This window comes from Microtus oregoni, unplaced genomic scaffold (genome assembly GCF_018167655.1).
Source record: "Microtus oregoni isolate MIOR12 unplaced genomic scaffold, Mior012 000020F_ref0000438, whole genome shotgun sequence".
In the NCBI taxonomy this organism is placed as follows: Eukaryota; Metazoa; Chordata; class Mammalia; order Rodentia; family Cricetidae; genus Microtus; species Microtus oregoni.
This window is the reverse complement of record NW_024543079.1, coordinates 13302694-13317079: the sequence shown is the minus strand read 5'-3', so window position 1 is coordinate 13317079 and position 14386 is coordinate 13302694.

Sequence of the window (14386 nt, the reverse complement as noted above, 5' to 3'; positions counted from 1 at the left end):
AAGTCGTGAACAAAAATAATGAGCATCTCTAACCCTTCTCCTTGGGAGCCATCACATGTCAGCCCTGTGACACATAGCGGCTTTATTAGGGCAAAGGCGCTAAGCTCATTAGCACGAAAGAGTGCTCTGCTTCAAGCCGCCCACACAGCTTGCCAGGGAAACAAACACAGCAGCAGCCACCTTCCCAGGGCCTAGACACGCAGTACCCACCCCCTTATCTCCTTATCAACAGCAGCATGCCTCTGCACCCAGCCAGATCTTATTTGCAGCAGGACCCTGGAGGCCGGTTGTGTGGAGGTGTGTGCAAACAACCTGATCATAATCCTCATTGGATCACTGTATGGATTTTGGAGTCTGTTCTGCTCTAGGCCAGAATTTTTCAAACTTCAGTCACCCCCAAAGCAGCTTACCAATGTCCTCCATATCTGTGTGCCACCTTGTCTTAGTATCTTTAGGCTGCTATAAGAAAATATCATCATGCCAGATGGTGGTGGGGCATCCCTTTAGTCCCAGCACTCAGGAGGCAGAAGCAGGTGGATCTCTGTGAGTTTAAGGTCAGCCTTGTCTATTTAGAGAGTTCCAAGATAGCCAGGACTACACAGAGAAACTCTGTCTCAAAAAAAAGAAAAGAAAAGAAAAACTAGAAAAGAAAGAAAAGGTTATAAATGAAATTTGGCAAGGTGTGGTGGCATCTGACTTAGTCCCAGCACTCAGAACCAGAGGAAGATGGATCTCTGTAGGTTCCAGACCAGCCTTGTCTACGTAGAGAGTTCCAGGACAGCCAGGGCTATGTAGAGAGACCTGTCTCAGAAAAACAAAACACATACCCACACAACAATAGAAGCTTATATCTCATCGTTCTAGAGGCTGAGCTGTCTGGGATCAAGGAACTGATAGAATCGGTGTCTTGTGAGGGTTTGATTTCTGGTTCATAGGGGAGTCTTCCACTTCTGTCCCTTCTGGTAGAAATTTCTCTAGGGTCCCTTTCATAGGGACATTAATTCCATTAATAAAGGTTCTATCCTCTAAGTGTCACCTTGAGGAGGCACTGTAAGCATTTCAACTGTGAATTTCTAAGGAGCCCAGTACCAGCCTATGCTTAGTATCCCTTTGTTCTTGGGAAATCACCAGTTGACATGCTAGTTAAGTTTTCTTGAAGTAAACACATAACTTTTTAAAAAGAAGATCTTTTTAAAAACCTGTTTACTTGACGTATGTGTGTTTGTACACATGCCTACAAGTGTGGCCGTCGCAGGACAACTTGCAGGAGTCGGTTCTCTTCTTCCGTCACGTGAATCCCGAGGGACTGAACTCAGGTTGTCATCAGTCTTGGCAGCAAGTGCCTTTAGTGGCTGAGCTGTTCTGCTGCCTCAAATATTTAACACTTAAAAGGTTCATCTAGATTACTTTTGAGATCATATTGATACAACCAGGGAACCTGAATTATAGTTGACCAAATGATGTGAGATTCTCCTCTGTATGCCATGAATGTATTTTATTACCATTGGTTAATTAAGAAGCCGCTTTGGCCCATGGCAGGGCAGAATAGAACTAGGTAGGAAAACCAAATAAAGATAGAGAGAGAGAGTAGGCGGAGTCAAAGAGATGCCATGTAGCTGTGGAAGGAGAAGGATGCCGTAACCTTACCAGTAGGCCACAGCCTCGTGGTGACACACAGATTAATAGAAATGGGTTAATTTCTATTAATTCTAGCTAGGAATATGCCTAAGCTTTTGGCCAAATAGTGTTGTAATTAATATCGTTTCCGTGTGATTATTCAGGTCTGGGCGGCTGGGAAATGAACGAGCAGTCTCTGTTTACAGTCAAACTGCTGGTATCAAAAGCACATAGGAAACAACATGAAAAAACTGCCAATGGCCAGAGAGAGCTAGGACCATCTGAGCAACAAAGTAAATATCATAGTATTGGAAGATAGGTGAATGTATAACTAAGCATCCTCAAGTCCATGTTGATATTAATTATTGAATAAATAAATATATAGGCATTTTAATGAGAAATTCTTGAAATTTTTTAAATTTTTATTTGTCTTATGTGTATAAATGTTCTGTCTGCATGTATATATGTGTACCATATGCTTGTCTGGCACTCAAGGAGGTCAGCAAAGGTCAGTCTCCTGGAGCTAGAGTTACTGGTAGTTGTGAGCCACTGTGTGGGTGCTTGGAACCAAACCTGGGTCCTCAAAAGAGCAACAAGGGCTCTTAACTGCTGAGCCCTCTCTCCAGCACAAGAGAAATTATAGTTATATAAGAATTCCCGGGCTGGGCTGTGGTTCAGTGGTAGAGGACATACAAACAACCACAGTGTGGAGGAACACGGCATGCGTCAGCTTGCTGAGGTGGTCAAGCCATGCGAGCACACACCGTGACATAATGTGGTAACAGGGATGCTCTACCTATGATGCCCTCCCCCAACTACATGACCCCAGTCTAAACAGGAGAGAACCCAAATCCGGGACTCCCTGTAAAACTTCTGACCAATGCCTCTCAAAACCACAAGGTCAGAAGCAGGTGTGGTGGCTCAGGCCTTTAACCCCAGCACTCTGGAGACTGAGGCAATCAGATTTTGTGAGTTTGAGGCAAGCCTGGTTTACATAACAAATTCCAGGCTAGTCAGGGTGATATAGTGAGACCCTGTCTCAAAAAACCAAACAAACACCTACTAGGTCATGAAAACTTAAGAAACTGAACAGAGAGGAGCAAGGAGAGGAAATGGCGGAAATGCAGTGTGGGGTCCTCCACAGGACTGAAAGGGGTATTAGTTGGCATCCGGGCTGCTTTTATGCAAACTTGGCATAGGCTAGAGTCCTCAGAGAGGAGGGAGCTTCAGTTGAGAAAATGCCTCCCTAAGATCCGGTTGTAGGGACTGGAGAGATGGCTCCGTAGTTAGGAGCACTGGGTGCTCTTCCAGAGGACCTGGATTCAAGTCTCAGCACCCACATGACAGCTTACAACTGTCTGTAACTCCAGTTCCAGGGGGCCTGACACCATGGCAAAAACACCAACGCACATAAAAATAATCCAGTTGTAAGCAAGACTGTAAGGCATTTTCTTAATTAGTAATTGGTGTGGCTGGGGCCCTTGGTGGTCCTGGGTTCTTTAAAGCAAGCTAAGCAAGCCATATGGAGTAAGCCAGTAAGCAGCTCCCCTCCATGGTCTTCTCATCAGCTCCTGCCTCCAGGTTCCTGCCCTGTTTGAGTTCCTGTCTTGACTTCCTTTGATGATATGGAAGTGTAAACCAAATAACCCTTTCTTCCCCAACTTGCTTTTTGGTCATGATGTTTTGTCAAAGCAATAGTAACCCCAACTAAGACAGTGGGGAGAGCCGGGCGGTGGTGGCGCACGCCTTTAATCCCAGCACTTGGGAGGCAGAGGCAGGAGGATCTCTGTGAGTTCGAGGCCAGCCTGGTCTACAAAGGGAGTTCCAGGACAGGTTCCAAAGCTACAGAGAAACCCTGTTTTGAAAAACCAAAAAAAAAAAAAAAAAAAAGACAGTAGGGAATGCTGAAGGGTGAAGGATGGATGTAGGTTAATTAGGACACATGTCAGAGGAATGTAAGAGAGGAAACTGGCCCCAAAGACTGGAATCGGATGTCTTTGGGCAGCCGTTCTTTAGCCTACTACAACATGGCTGAAGGTCACTGAGGATCCCCCTATCAATAAGCCTGCTCTAGAATTAAAACATTTAAGAACTGTTCTTTCGGGCTCCTCCTGAAGTCATCTTGGTGTGACCCAGAGTGATGCCAGTTGATGCCAGAGGTTGAGGTACGGCTCGGAGGCCCTGGGCTCCATCAACAGTGAGGACGATAGTGGGCTTGGCAAGGAGACACTGCTCTAAGACATCGGAGGGTCTAGATTTAAATCTGGCTCCTCAGCAAACAGCTTGTGACCTTGGTTAAGTCACCATCCTTCTTTAGGGCCTTTCCTCATCCGTCTAGGAGGGACCCAAGCCCTTCCTCAGAGACGGGCTCTCAGAATTCCTGGAGACTGTGTGGCAGATGCCCAGCAAGCCTTCAGTCAGCGTTTTCACTTTCCCCTCCATTTATAGACTCTGCCACACTTCCCATGTTTTCTACAGATAGAAATGTTTGATCAACATAATATTTCACACTGTGAGATGAAGTTTCCTTCTCATTATATACACGATGGAAATCAGACTCTGTTAACTGACTTAGTCAGCACTGCCTAATCAGAGGGCTAGAGATGGTGGGTGACTGAGGACACGGTACGCTTATTTCGTTAGAGACAAGGTCTTACTTTGTGCCCTTAGTTGGCCTGGAACTGCCTATGTAGACACAGACTGGCCTCAAACTCATCGGGACCCACCTGCTCCTGCCTCCCTAATGCTAGGATTAAAGGGCTAGATTTAAAGACACGCGCTGCCACACCTGGAGCACACAGCCCTCTAGATGGAGCAGGTTTGTTGGTCTGACCCTTTACTCAGTTTCATGATCTCATTACCTTTGTAGCTATCTGAGCTTATGATCACGTGTTCTTAACTCCTGGTTCATACCGCTGGAACTTGATCATGGATGTTTGGACCTGAAGCCATACTCTGGTTTCTTTGGTGACAGTGTGCCTAGCAGCACACTTTTCCAGGGGCACCTGATCTCACAGGCTTCCCAATTTTAGAGTCTTGAAAGATAGACTTATAATTTGTTCCTGGTTTAGCATGACTTCTCAGATTTATTTTTTTTCCTTTCTGGTGCCAGGGTTCAAACTTAGGGTCGTGTGCATGCGGGGCATAAAGCTCTATCACTGACCTACATCCCTAGCCCCTAGCTTCTTCGTTCTAACAGATTCTTATACCAAGTTCTTGAGGCAGAGGGACGCCCAGGACTCAGCAGAGGGTTGGGTTTTCTGAAGCAGAACAAAGAAACTTGGTAATGGAAATTTATGATGGCTTTCAGGGGTCAGGCTTATAATAAAAAGGTATAGGGTTTTTTTAAACTTTTTTTGAGATAGGGTCTTATGTTGATCATGATAGTCTTCAATGTGTAGTCTCATGTGATCCTCCATCCTGCCAGTAGCTGGGCCTATACTGCCACATTCCCACGGAGTTTAGTTAAGAACTCACATGTCAACGTGCCAAGGATTAGATTACCTTGAGTCCATCTTGGCTTTTGCACCTCAGGACAGCTGACCTCATGCAAAACATGAACCCCCTTTGCGCCTGATTTCCTCATCTGTATAGAAGCAGCATTGTGAGGCTCAGATCAAATACCTTAGAGGACTTCCGTCACAGACTTGACACTCACCCTTGCCACCATTGAGTCCAGCATTGCCTGATCACCTCACTCCACGGGCTGTTCTTGTGGACACACCCTCATTGTCGAGAGTACTTGATTGCTCCTGGGAATGCCACAGGACCATGGTATGCATCTGGGGTTAAGGGGTTTCTGCATCACTATCATTCTTCTTGTGTAGTCTTATGTGAGTCATTTCCATCATCCCTAGGAGGGTAAAGATTTGATAAAGTGGCAACCGGACAGTGGAGAGTGCCGTACTCGTGTGTGTGTGTGTGTGTGTGTGTGAGTGTGTGTGTGTGAGTGTGCAACATGACAGTGGAGAGCGCTGTACTCAGTGTGTGTGCGTCTGTGTGTATGTGTGTGTGTGTGTGAGTGTGTGTGTGTGAGTGTGCAACATGACAGTGGAGAGCGCTGTACTCAGTGTGTGTGCGTCTGTGTGTGTGTGTGTGTGTGTGTTTGCCCCTCTGCCCCTGCCACTGCTGCTTCTTCTGCACAGCGCTCTATCTTTAGCGTCTGGTGGCCCCAGGGCCAGGGAAGAGAATTCAGAACCAACTAGCCAAAGCAAGAGTAGAAAAGCCAGGTACAGCTGCAGGCTGGGATCAGGTCCCAGCTGCTATGGCAACACTAGAAGGCTGCTGGGAAGACACTGTCTTCAGGCCTGGTAAGACCAGGCCCCACCCTTAATCAGCCAAGGCTCCGCCCAGAACATAAGGGACTCGAAATCTAGCGCTTGTCTGGAAACAACCTGACTGGCCGCCTACAGATGTCGTCATTGCCCTGATAATCCAAGTGTGTTTGGCTGTCCCACTGAACATAGATTTCATGGGTGTCTGACAGGCCAAGACTGCTTGCTCTGTCCTTCCTACCACAGCTGACTGACTGCCCTACCTGGCTGATGGCATCTCTCCTGACAGGAGGCTCTTGTCTGAGGTGACCTAACTGCAACCCACTAAACAGACCCTATCCATGCTTGACAAGCTGCAGCTGACTGGTGTCAGCCACCTGTGTCTGACTGCCCACAGTCAGATTGAGTCCGTCTGTGTCAGCTGACCCGACCCTTCTCCCAGTCTGTCAGTCTGCATGGCTGCTGATTCTGTCTACCCTGAGTGTACATGTACCTCACAGACAGGGTACTCCGTGTGGCGGGGTCTGTCTAATGTCCCCTGCTGGCCACCTATGCCTGAGCTGGCTTGATTCACAGCATCAGTGTAGAACTCCCTCTGCTTGGAGGTCAGGATGGCTGACCACTCTGGCTTCATCTGTCCTTCACGCCATAGCCAGTCAGACTGCTTGGCTGGTCAGTGGCATCAGATTGAGTGGGCCCATGAAATTCCTCTCCATGTCCATGAAACCTCTCACCACAGATTCCATGATGACTCCTGTGTGTTGTTTGTGCAGGGCCTGGGACCCAATCGTTCCTAATAAGACTGAGCCCGGGAGGACCCAAGGCAAGCGCCCCAACAGGGAAGGAGGCTTAGGAACAGCCTGAGGTGGAGCAGGCAGCAGGAGGAGTTGGGGGCCAGGTGTGGGACAGCTAGAAGAAACAGCAGGGCTGGGGAAGGGACTAGAAGGCTTCCAGATCTCCTACCTCAGAAATCTAATTCTGTAACAGAGTCAGGATCTCAAGGAGCTGGCTTGGTGTGTGACCTCCTGTAAGCATGTGACCTGGTGCCTTTTGTTCCTTCAGATGTGGGAAATCTCTGTCTTTCTGCCTCGTGGAAGGGATGTCCTGCAGACCTTCCGAATTTAAATCTTCCGTGTCGTGTCTGAGTGAGCCTGCCAGGCTGAGCCCATGGAAAGACTTCTTCTCTGGAAAGAAACTCTCAGCTGTAAGAGGGAAGGAAGTTCTGGCTAGAGAGGCTTTTTTTTTTTTTAAGTAAGTGTATCGATTGCACGGCTATGCTATGAATTATATCTACTGCTATTAATGCTAATAAAATGAGCGCATTGGACTAGCTTATCTCAGCGGAACTCTAGCATGCTAAGATGTCGTTTCTCCATTAATAACAGGGGCCTGGCTGCCTCATTGACTTCATTAGAAGTCAGGAGTGACGGGATGAAATGCCCAGCTTTTCTCCAAGGGCTCTCAGAGCATGAGTTTGGATCTCAGCCAGTGTGGGCAGTGGGGCTTCCCAGGGGGCTAGGAAAAGAGGCAGCAACAAATTGGATGGAGCACTTTACCTCATTTATTTCTATATTCATTCTGCAAGTATGTATTGAGCACTACATACCAGCCCGGCTCCAGATGCTCGCCCTGTCTCCATGGAGCATAGGCTATGGGCTCCAGGAAGCCTTCCCTGAATCTCAGCTCTGGTCCCCTCAAGGCCATGTGCAGGGCACCAGCCTTTTGCCTTCTGACCTAAAAGAAGAGCTAGCGTGGGCGAGATCGTGGAGAGTGAGACTATCCGAAGTGTGCTTGTCGCATTGGATGACCTAGGAGCTGAATGAGACCCCAAGCCACGGGCCCCGTAGTACATGGCTAAGAAGTTCTCAGGGTTGGCGGTAGCCCTGTGTTTTAACAGGTCCTCCAGGTGATGCAGCCATGTGAGACCCACTGGTAAAATGATTGAGCTTGTCAGGTCTAGTGTCAGAATTCCCAGAATGCCTCTCTGGGAGTTTCTACCCTACCATACAGGAACTGTGTGATTTTGACTTATCTAGCTGTAGAGTCTTTTTACGGCTTGATTCTCCTCATTTGTACAATTTGCATAATTATGATTGCTTTAAATTGTTGTATTAAGTGATATAAAGAACTTAACACATAATTTCTATTCTGGGATTGTATCCTGGAGACATATTCCTGCATGTACTAAATAATGTATGTATAATAATACATTGTCTACAATAGAAAAGAAGCACCCTAAATATCCAACAGTGGGGGTTAGGGTGTTCAGTATTGTTTTACCATAGAAAGAGCAAGGAATCTTTTTTTACTTCTTACTTTTATGCTAGAGATTGAACTCAGGACCTTGGGAATGGCTTACCAACAGACTACACTGGCTTACCATCAGACTACACAGGTAAGGGTAACTCTTGATATACTCATATGATAAGAACTTTTAAATTAAAAAAAAAGGTGTAGAACAGCACGAGTTTGCAAAGAAAAATAATCAGGGGGAGGGCAGATGCTAGGGAGATGGCTCAGTCTGTCCAGTGTGTACCACGCAAGCATGAGGTTCTGCGTTTGGATTTCCAGCACCCATGCACAAGCAGAGTCAAACACTTGGGTCGGAGAGGAAGAGATGGGTAGGATCCCTGGAGTTTGCTGGCCAACCAGTCTAGCCAATCCATGAGCTCCAGGTTCAGTGAGAGACCCTGTCTCAAAAAGTAAAGTGGAGCTGGGCCGTGGTGGATCATGCCTCTAATCTCAGTACTTGGGAGTCAGAGGCGGGTGGATCTCTGAGTTAGAGGCCAGCCTGGTCTACAAGAGCCAGTTTCCAGGACAGGTTCCAAAACTTCAGTGAAACCCTGCCTTGAAAAACCAAAAATAAATAAATAAATAAATAAAATAAAAACTAACCAAACAAATGAAGCACTGATAATGGGGGCTGGAGAGATGGCTCAGTGGTATTTTTCCCCTCATGTATGGTCTGTATGAGGATGCCAGATGCCCTGGAACTAGAGTCACAGATGGTTGTGAGCTGCCATATGAGTGCTGGGAATTGAACTTGGATCCTCTAGAAGAGAAGTCAGTGCTCTTAGCTGCTGAGCTATCTCTCCAATCCTGTTTTGTTTTTCTTTTATTCACCTTTTTGGCACTGGTAACGAAACCTAGGTTCCTGTATGCTAAGCCTGCAATGTATCACTAGGTTCCTGTATGCTAAGCCTGCAATGTATCACTAGGTTCCTGTATGCTAAGCCTGCAGTGCATCACTAAGCTGTTCTCTCCACCCCTGAACCCTTTTGCTGTTTTGGTTTGTTTTAGATTTATTTCTTTTATGTAAATGAGTATGTTTTGTCTGCATGTATGTGTGTGCACTACATATGTGCCTGGTGCCTGTGGAAGTCAGGAGCGCATCAGATGCCCTGGAACTGGGGTTACAGACAAGTGGTTGTAAGGCCATAATCTGGGTACTGGGAACCAAACCCAGGTCTTCTCCAAGAGCAGCAAGTGCTCTTAACTGCTGACGAAGCCCCCACTTCTATTCTTTAATTTTATGTCTATGTGTCTCTGTGTGTGGTATGTACATGTGTATATATTCATGTATGTACCTGCATGTAGAGCCCAGAGGTCAAGGTCAAGTGTCTTTCTCCAACACTCTCCACTTTGTTTTTTTGAGGCAGGATCTCACCCTGAACCTGAAGCTCACCGACTAGCTAGACCAGCTTGCCAGTAAGCCCCAAGAGTCCTCCCATTTCGTCTGCCTGTGCTGGGATTGCAGGCATGCGTACCACACCCAAACGTTTCCATGGGCGCTGGGAATCTGGTCAGGTCCTCATCCTTGTGTAGCAAGCGCTTTATCAACTGAGCATCAGCCTTGACACTTTCATTTTTAAAAGAAACCGAACCTCAGAGAGAGGCCATAACGAGCCCAGGCTTTCCAGAGAAGCAGAGGTCAATCTATGGCTCTTTCAGGACATCCTACCTTCTCTAAAATTCTGCTCCCCCCATCCATTAATTACTCTGTTTAGGACGTCTCTATTTGGTCCAGACTAGTTGTGGTTTAATTCCCAACCAAACTTTCCAGACTACTGCTCTACCCTTCCCTATGTGAATTCTCTATAGTAACCAAAAAGATGTCGTCTCTGTCCCCAAGTGCTCCTGCTTCCTCAATGCTGTACCCGGCCTGTGCATTCTGGCCAAGGTACCTTGCTTCTTCTTGTGCAGTTATGGAGACCAAACTTAAGTCCCACTCTAGACTCCAGGAAGTATTCCCTGATTTCTCCAGCTCACAAAACTCCCTCCCACCTCTGAACTAGCACAACAGTCTTGTAAAACCTTGGCATTTGACAAGGACTGTAGGTTGGCCGTGCCCCAAGCAGTGGCAAATGCCAGGCAGAGTGGGTCCCTTATCTCCGATTCTCCATTTTTACAGCTATAAAATCAGGCAGATGCCCACAGCCATCTTTATTGTCTCTGGATGCCCTGGCTGAGCACGCTCCTGAGCTTCCTGGAGCGGGGAGCTAGACTGCAGAAACTGCTGGGCCTCTTTCTTCCCTGATGTTTACTTGGCCCAGCGGCCTGGCCTGATGAAACCCAGCCCTGTTGCTGAGCACCTTGGGAGGCCTCCTTCCAGGGTCCCTCTGTGTTCAGACAGTGGCCCTTTGTGGAAGGGAGGAGGGGACTGAAAGAGGAGCCGCTGGAAACCTTTCCCTCCCCCCTGCCTGCAGCAGCCTTCAGCGGCAGCCCCGATCCTCTGTGCCTGGGTGGCCTCGGCTTCAAGTTGGAGACTGGTGGGGTGAGATAGGGCCTCCAAGCAGCTAGCTAGGCTGGAAGAGGAAGGGTCCCACCTACTGAACCAGAGCCTAGTCAACTCTGCAGCTGCTTATTATAGGCTCTCCAAAACCTGTCCCCCTACAGGCCAGACGGACACTTGCATCATCCTTCCCAGAGCCACAGAAGCCACCAGGCTTCTGGCTAGAATAGAATGTTGTGCTTTGTCCTTTTTATCCAAACCGCAGGGATTCCTATTCCCAGTAAAGAGACAGAGAATCCTAACGAGGACTAGAACGCCCGGCATGGTAGGAGCCAGGCTGGGAGTACAGGATGGCAGTGTGGTAGTGAAAGACGATCCCTCAGCCCAGCGTGGTGGCGTGTCCATAATCTCTAATCCTAGCACTTGGCAGGTGAAGGCAGAAATAATGTGAGTTTGAGGCTAGCCTGTGTCACATGATGATACCCCTCTCAAAGTCCCCCCAAGAGGGCCAGTCACCTGCTGAGCAAGTCTACCTACTCGAGTTTGGACCCCCAGGACCCACGTGAAAAGACGGGTGTGGAAGTGCACACCTCTAATCCCCCTGCTCTACAGCAAGACCAGGGAGAGACAGAATCTCTGAGAGCTATCCTGGAGTGCTCACTGAAGGAGCAGAAGCAAGAAAGACCCTGCCTCAGAACAAAGTGACAGGGGAGACCTCCCCAAAGGTGTCCCCTCACCTTGAGAACACACACACCCACACCCACACACACACAACAAAAACCCACAAGCAAACAATCAAACCAAACAGAAAGGAGTGGCAGGAGGCTTGGAGTCCAGTCCCTGCCGAGCCACTTTCTGGATGACATTAGCCAGAGGCTTCCCTTCTCTCTGCTTCAGTTTCTCAATGCAGAATTACAGAGGTGGGATAGAAGACTATTAAGGATTTTTGCAATATGACCCCCCCGCCCCCAATTCTTTGATCAGAGAGAGGAAAGGGAGGTGCGGGTGGGTTGGAAGTCTGTGACTGGCATGCTCTCTGTGGATGCTCCGGGGATTCGCCAGCAGTCGCTAGGCAGCCTCCTCTCTGTTGCTCGGATCCCCTCCCCCTTCAACATTCCTCCTCGCCTTTCCTACCCACTCTGAGGCTCCTTGTAATGAGGTCTAGCAGCTGTTAGACTTAGATTTGTCTTGTTCTATCTTTTGTCCCCACAGAGAGAGACTCTGAGTGATCGTGGATGTCACTGACAGGTCCCTGGTGAAGTGGAGAAAGGAAAAGAGTCAGAAAAATTAGGAAGGAAGGTGGGATGGCAGAGGAGGAGCCTAGAGGAAAAAGAAAAGAATGGAGAGCAAGAGAGAGGGACGGGTAAGATGAAAGTCCCAAAGCCAGGTGTGGTGGTGTACAGAATTTAGGAGGTAGAGGAAGGAGGATTAGGAATTTAAGCCCATCCTTGGCTACATTATGAGTCTGAAGCCAGCCTAAGCTATGTAAGTTTCTGTTTCAAAAAGTGTGAGGAAGGCCAAGTGGTGGTGGCGCATACCTTTAATCCCAGTACTCGGTAGGCAGAGGCAAGTGGATCTCTGTGAGTTCAAGGCCAACCTCGAGTTGAGTGAGTTCCAGGACAGCTAGAACTGTTACACAGAGAAACCCTGTCTTGGAAAACAAACTAACTAACTAACAAAAGTGTGAGAGATGGGGGGTGAGGACATGGTCCAGATGGCAAAGCACTTGCCTGACAAATATGAGGACCTGAGTTTGATCCCAGGTCATCTGTAAAAATGTCAAGTTCAGTACACAGTGATAATCCCAGCTCTGGGAAAGCCGAGACAAGCAGATCCTTGGGCATGCTGGCCTAGAAGACTCTGTGTGTTCCAGCCCATGACCGTGAGAGACCCTGTCTCAAAAAAGGGGTGAGGGACACCTGAGGAACAACATCTGAGGTTGTCCTCTGGTCTCCAAACACATGTACATAAATGTGCATCCACATACACATGAGGAGAAAGGACCAAACACATGCACATATATGTGTATCAACACACACACACACACACATGAGGAGAAAGGACCAAACACATGCACATATGTGTGTATCAACACACACACACACATGAGGAGAAAGGACCAAACACATGCACATATGTGTGTATCAACACACACACACGAGGAGAAAGGACCAAACATATGTGCATCAACACACACACACACACACAAAAGAAGGAGAAAGGAGACAGAACAAAGAAGGCCTGGATGGGAGAGAAACAGAAAGAGACGTGGAGAGTACACAGCACACACCCTGGTGACACATGCAAGTGGGGACAGCTTGGGTTGTTCCAGGACCACAAACAGCTCAGTTTGGCTGGAGGTAAACATGTAGACAAAACTACAACCAGACTGTCTGTAGGAAGTTTGGAAGGCATGACTGGCAATTTCAAATCGTATGTCTCATCTTCTTCTGCTCAAATCCAATGATTAAACTGGGTATAGCCCAGAGAGCATTTCTATCCATCCAGTGGTTCAGCTAGGGGTGGTGTCCTATCCAGCTCCACATCTCTAGAGCAGAACACAAAGCAAGCCTCTAAGAGGCAGTCAGTAAACACTGAGTGTTTGGAGGAAGGCACTGCCGGGTCCGTGGTACAGAGAAGGGAAAGTAAAAAAGTTCCAGGTTCCCTAAAAGAGGTTCTTACTTGATTATAGGACAGGCAAGGTGACACACGCCCTTAATCCTAGCAGGTGGGAGGCACAGGTAGATGAATGTCCGTGAGTTTCAGGCCTGCGTGGTCTAGACAGTGAGCTCCAGATTAGCCGGGCCTCATACTTAGACCCTTTCTCAAACAACAACAACAACAACAACAAACCCCAGGAATTATGAGGCCAGAGGAAACTAGACCAGATTCCCTGTTACTTTAACCAGAAAGTGCAGAAGACAGAGGCGTTGGGCAGTTTAGGTCGCTTGACTGAATTGCAGTGGCCTGGAGGACTGTCTGCTAGAATCCACAGGGTCTATGTGTGAATGAAAAGCAGGGCTCCCTAAGAAAAGGGGGTCCTTACTAGAAAAGAGGAAATTTACCTTTTCTGTAAGTTAAGCAGAACCTTGTTGTTGTTGTTTGGGGGTGGGGTTCAAGACAATGTTTCTCTGTAGCTTTGGAGCTTGTTCTGGAACTAGCTCTTGTAGACCAGGCTGGCCTTGAACTCAGAGATCTACCTGCCTCTGTCTCCCAAGTGCTGGGATTAAAGGCATGTGTCACCACTGCCTGGCTATTAAGTAGAACTCTTAAAGGGTTTCCCTATTCTTATGTGTGTGGGTGTTTCATCTGTGTGCATATATGTGCCCACAAAGGACAAGAGAATCCCTGAAACTGGAGTTATAGACAGTTATAAGCTGTTAGTGGGTGCTGGGAACTGAACCCAGGTCCTCTATAAGGGCAGTAAGCGCACTTAACTGCGGGGCAATCGTTCTACCACTGAACATAGCCCCTAGAAAAGGATATTAGAACCATGGACACTGCTGTCGACCGTAGTGGAACAGGGGGAGGCTTGTATAGGGATGAGAAAGATAAGGATATGTTTAAGAGTAATAGATTCCGGGGGCTGGGCTAGAATGTTTGCATGAAGCCTTGGGTTTGGTTCCTAGTGCCATACACATGCGCACAAATGCACACACACACACACACACACACACAGGAAGTGGTAGGAATTGAGACGTGGAGCTGCACCACAGACAGCCGCAAGCCCCAAGCTACAGATCTAGGATTTTCTCTTGCATTT